The 5,092-nt window shown below is 47.5% G+C and overlaps 2 protein-coding genes and 1 long non-coding RNA gene across 18 annotated transcripts in view; 2 read left to right on the top strand and 1 right to left on the bottom strand.

The window, feature by feature from the left end:
* The window catches only part of PEBP4 (phosphatidylethanolamine binding protein 4), a 416,346-nt gene that overhangs the window by 348,851 nt on the left and 62,403 nt on the right, over positions 1-5,092 (top strand). The window lies entirely within an intron of this gene.
* Positions 1-5,092, top strand: part of BIN3 (bridging integrator 3) — a 227,159-nt gene that overhangs the window by 60,771 nt on the left and 161,296 nt on the right. The gene's annotated exons all lie outside the window — the stretch shown is intronic.
* LOC138152033 (uncharacterized) overlaps positions 1-5,092 on the bottom strand; it is a 74,931-nt gene that overhangs the window by 4,225 nt on the left and 65,614 nt on the right. The window lies entirely within an intron of this gene.

A 5,092-nucleotide genomic window follows, 5' to 3' on the forward strand; every position in this document is an offset into this window, starting at 1 on the left:
TGTGTGTGTGTGTGTGTGTGTGTGTGTGTGTGTGTGTGTGTGTGTGTTCACTGCTGTCTCTTCCGGGAGACTTTTATGGAAGAAAAGGAAGTCTGTGGCATTGCTGGAGCAACCTTGGCAGGGAATGGGGGCTGTGTGCCTGCCAGGAGCCAAGTCAGGCTGCAGTCCTCTTGGTCATGATGGAGGCATTAACCCTTTTCCCAGTCTAAGACAGGTCAGCAGGGCATGGGGAGACTCTGAACTGGGTCAGGCTGGTGAGTAGAACCCAGCATTGTCACAAGTCACCGTCCTGTATCACACACACACACCACCACCACCACCACCAATAACAACAATATCCTGTGCACACCCATATTCACACTCCTGCCTTAGGAAAACTACAGCCCCATAGTTGGCCTAGGTCTGGTTCTAGTAAGCTCCAGTTCTTAGAATTATAGATTATTGGACTGGACAGGATTCCAAGAGATCATTTGATCCAGTCCCCTACCTTGAGGCAGGTAAGATATTTTTATCCTTATTTTATAGAAGAGGCAACTGAAACTCAAAGAGATTGAGGATTTTGCCCAATTTTGCAGAGCTATTTATTGGGGTGGGTGGAGGTGGGGGTACCAGATCTCCTTTCTATCACTGTAGTGCTTTTTCTATGTCCTCTCTTCACCTTGGACACAGACGGGAGGGGAGGGAAGAAAGGGAGATGAGAGAAGAGGGGGAGAGAGATGAGGAGAGAGATGGAGAGTAGAGGAGAGATAATCAGTCTTCCGCTGAAGACATTGGAGATGACTAACTTCCTCAGACTCATCTCTCCAGGAATCTCCTATCTGTTCAACTCCACCTAAGGTAGGGCAGGAAACAGACACCATAAACTAAGAACACTGGAGAAAAGGAGCTCAAGATAGGGGCTTCTGTTCACTCTCCAAATGAGTTAATTAGTTCATTCAGCAAACATTAAGTGCTTACTGTGTATAGAGAACTAATGTCCCAGAAGATCACACCCGACTTGACTTTCACACAGTAAAGCCTATATTCTCATAGCTCATGACCCAGAGGACCACTGGGGAAAACAGAAGTATCCCCTCCTCCCTTCTCTACATTCCTTTTTTTTTCTTTTTGGAGGGGAGAAGATAGGGCAATTGGTTAAGTGACTTGCCCAAGGTCACTCAGCTAGTTTTTGTGTTAAGTGTCTGAGGTCACATTTGAACTCAGGTCCTCCTGACGCCAGAGCCAGTGCTCTGTTCACTGCGCCACCTAGCCACCCCTCTTCTCTACATTCTTTCTGCATCTGTCACCCCCTAACAATCTGCTCTCACAGCAACTAAGAGAATCGACAACTCTGTGATGATGAATATCTCAAATGAACACTGATTTAGGTAAGCACTTCCTTGGCAGGTGGCACCAGCCTGACACTTTTTAGCCTTAAATGGAAGTGGGCACCACAAAAACCCTGAATCTGCAGGTCCAAAAACATATCCCTCCTGGCCTCTCATGTCCATCACTCCTCACCTTTTATATCTTTTCCTTCTTATCCTCACTTCTCCTCTCCTCCTGTCCCAGTCCTTTTCTCCACACTACATTCCTTTCTCCCTCTCTTCCTTCCCATTCTCTCCATTCCCCTCCTCTACTTTCTGTTCCTTTCTCCTCTCTCTCCCCTTTCACCCACTCTTCTGCCTTTGGCTACTCTCTTCTGATCCCTTTCCTCTTCCATTTTACTCTTCCTTCCCTCCCATCCTCTACCTCTCTCTTCTCTCCACTCTATTTTTAACTTTGACCTCTCTCTTTCTCTCTTCTTTTCTTCTCATCTCTTTTCCTTCCACCTATCCTTTTCTGCCCTCCCTCCTTTCCTCTCCTTTCTCTTTTTCTGCCCTTCTCTCCTCTTCTGTTCTTTCCCCACCCTTCCTCCTATTTAGATTATGGGCAGACTTCTAGCTCTGGCTGTGGGTGTACTGACTGTTAATACACTTTAGGACTCTATTGGGTGAGAAATTAACTTATCACCCATATTAATGACCATTCTATCCTCTATCCCAACATTCCTTGTCTGCTTCTATGGCTTAGCCAGAGGACCTGGGATGGGCTGGGTGGAATGGATGGAGAGTTCTCTGTCCCTTTGTCTCTCTGTCCCCAAATCTAGAGTTGAGTCTAAACCTCAAATCGGTCTTGAGAAGAGACCAAACTAGTCTGGGCTGACATTCACCCAATCTTTAGAGCCTTGTGAACTCCCATGAGCTTGAAACTGAAACAACCAGGACATTTTAGGAAGAAGAAAGTTTGTTCTTTCCCTCAGAACAGTCCTTGTTCCTGCAGTAGCCTCTTGTTATAATGGTGCAATGAGGTTTGATGGGCTAGAATCAATGGAGCAATTTATAGCTGAAGTTAGAGCCAGCTGGACGGCACAGTAGATAGGATACTGGGCCTTGGAGGCAGGAGGGCCTAGGTTCAAATTTGGCCTCAGATACTTCCTAGCAGCATGACTCTGGCAAGTCATTTAAATGAGATACTATTAGCAAAGCACTTAGCATAGTGCCTGGCATACAGTAGGTGCTTAATAAATGCTTATTTCCTCCCTTACAGGTTCTGGCAATGCTTTGCTATGTGACCTTGATATTATTTAATCTCTCTTGGTCTCAGTCTTCCTACCTGTAAAATGGGAGTGACAATATCTGTATACTTCCTTAGAGGAGGGGACATAAAAGTAAAGGCAGGTAGCAGAGGGAATTTATACACACACACACACACACACACACACACACACACACACACACACATTTAACTTTCCTATGTCCCCAGTTATCTTCAGATTACTTACTTCTCACAAGTCATGAAAGACTAGGAGATTTAGTTGGAGAAACTAAGACCATAAGGAATGAGTTGACTCATGCCCAAGTCTCATCGCCACTGGCAGAATGAGTCACGTAGTGCAGATGGCCCTAGAGTAGGGCATCCTGGAAATACCTGGGAAAGGGTGCCATCTGGGTTTCTCCTGTCTCTGTTCCCAATGACTTTGGGCTCCCCCCAAGTATGACCCCATCTCTGATCACTCAAATGTTTTCTGTTGTTAAGAACCACCGTCCTCCCAGTGGGTTTTCCTAGCACTGAGTGGTTCTGATCGCTCATTTTATTCCGACTTCCTTTTCCCATGAATTCAAATTTTTAAAAGACAAACAACCAAATAACAGCCTGAGTACCTCATCGGCCTAACCCTGGGAATGTAGAGGTGAGTATCTCTTTAAAAATATTCCCTGCATGGTAGGCCGTACTGGCCTCCTGCCATAGTCCCTTGGGCTGTGATCTCATCAGGCCCTGTGAGCTAAACTTGATGAGGCCTGGCCAGCCCTCTGGATGTTAGACCTCCCAAGCAAAATACAGGTGCTCTGGGTAATTCAGACTCACCCTAAGTCTGAGCCTGGCTGGTCCCCAGTGCCAGATGTGACACAGATGATTCAGTTAGTACCCTCTCACTAACTGGGTAGGGGAGAGGAGAGGTCAGGTAGCCAACAGGTTTGAGGCACCCTTTTCCTAATTGGTCTGTTACACCTGGCCATACTGACCTCAAGAATCAGGTAGCTTATTGCACCAAGCTGGCCCCAGGTACCCTACCCAATCCCAGGGCTGCCCATTGCCCCACAGTGACCCAAATTGCTCAGGCTATTTCAGCACCAGGGAAAGGGATAAAGAAAGGCAGTCTCCAACTACATGGTCCGCTCATACAGCAGCCAACCAAGCTTCACCTTCCTCATCCCCCTTCCCTGCCCCACCCCCAGCCTATTCAGTTTGGGAACTGGTGAGGATGAAAGGGACTGTATTAAGTGGAGGGCGGTTATTAGTCTGTTTTATGGGCATGCAGATATTCATTAGGGCCCTAAACCCAGTCATTAGAGGTTGGAGCAAGAGCTCCAGGCTCAATCTCCTCTGTAGCAGAAACTGAGCAGGGTTACAGGTTTCCCTCACAACATGAGTATTTAGATGTGGAGTTTTCTTCCCCTGGGGGCCCTGAAGAAGGGATGGTGGCTTCTACTCCCAAGTCTTGGAGTCCCTTCTGCCCCATGTGAGCTGCCCATGGGTTAGGGGAAAGAGAAGAAGCCTGGAGATTAGGAGGCTGCTTTTCTTCCACTCAGACACTTAGGAGCTGTGTGACCTTGAACAAGTTATGTCACCAACCTGGGCCTCAGTTTCCTCATCTGTAGAATAAGGATAAGAATCTTTGTACTCTCTACCTTACAGGGCTGTTGGGAAGAAAGTGTTTTGCAAACTTAAGCAATATAATGTAATAGTCCAAAAGACTGTTTTTCCTTCTTCTCCCCTGCTCTTTAGGAAGACAAAAGATCTAGGCAGCAAGGGCAGGGGACTAGATAGAGATGAATGAGATGGGAAGCCCAATGTTTTTCCTCTGCTACGACATCAGGAATCTGTGTTTCAGGGTCCAAGCTCAGCAGTGGCTGTTGTGATCTGGGATAAGCTGCAAATGTGTCTTTTCGTTTATATTCTTCCCCTGACCTTCCACCACATTGGCAACCTATCAAGGGCTATAAATTCAGTTAGCTGTGATGCAGCATAAAAAACACTGAATTTGGAGTCAGAGGATCTGGGTTGGGGTGGCCTTGGGTCTCAATGTAGGAGATTCCCTTCCAGCTCCAACCATCCCACCTTCTAGGTGTACAAATGAAAGGGTGGGGAGAGATGGGAGCATGGAAGGGGGACTGACAACTCAGCTTCCAAGCCCGGAGGGGGAATGTCAACAGCTCCATTGACAAAAAAACTGATTTTTTTAGGACCACAGGAAAAATAAGTGGAAGAGGGAGTGGCTGCTTTGATGATTATCCCACCTCCCCCTCCCCCCAGCCCCAACTCTCCCGATAAAAAAAAGTGACATTCAGGGACCACAAGGAAGGATGCTGCTCTGCCCTCGAGTGCCCTTCCCTCTCCCTGACAGGGGTGTCCTTCCATGAGCCCATTGCTCAGCTAGCCTACGTCCTCAGGCTAGCCCCTCGTGCGTGACCAATGATCTGAGGGCAGAGGTGGGAGTGAAGGCTCCCCCTGGCATCCCTGCACACACACACACACACACACACACACACACACACACACACACACACAC

This window comes from Petaurus breviceps, unplaced genomic scaffold (assembly GCF_028583685.1).
Source record: "Petaurus breviceps papuanus isolate PSGF00001 unplaced genomic scaffold, PetGlider_PUasm1.0 90919, whole genome shotgun sequence".
Lineage (NCBI taxonomy): Eukaryota > Metazoa > Chordata > Mammalia > Diprotodontia > Petauridae > Petaurus > Petaurus breviceps.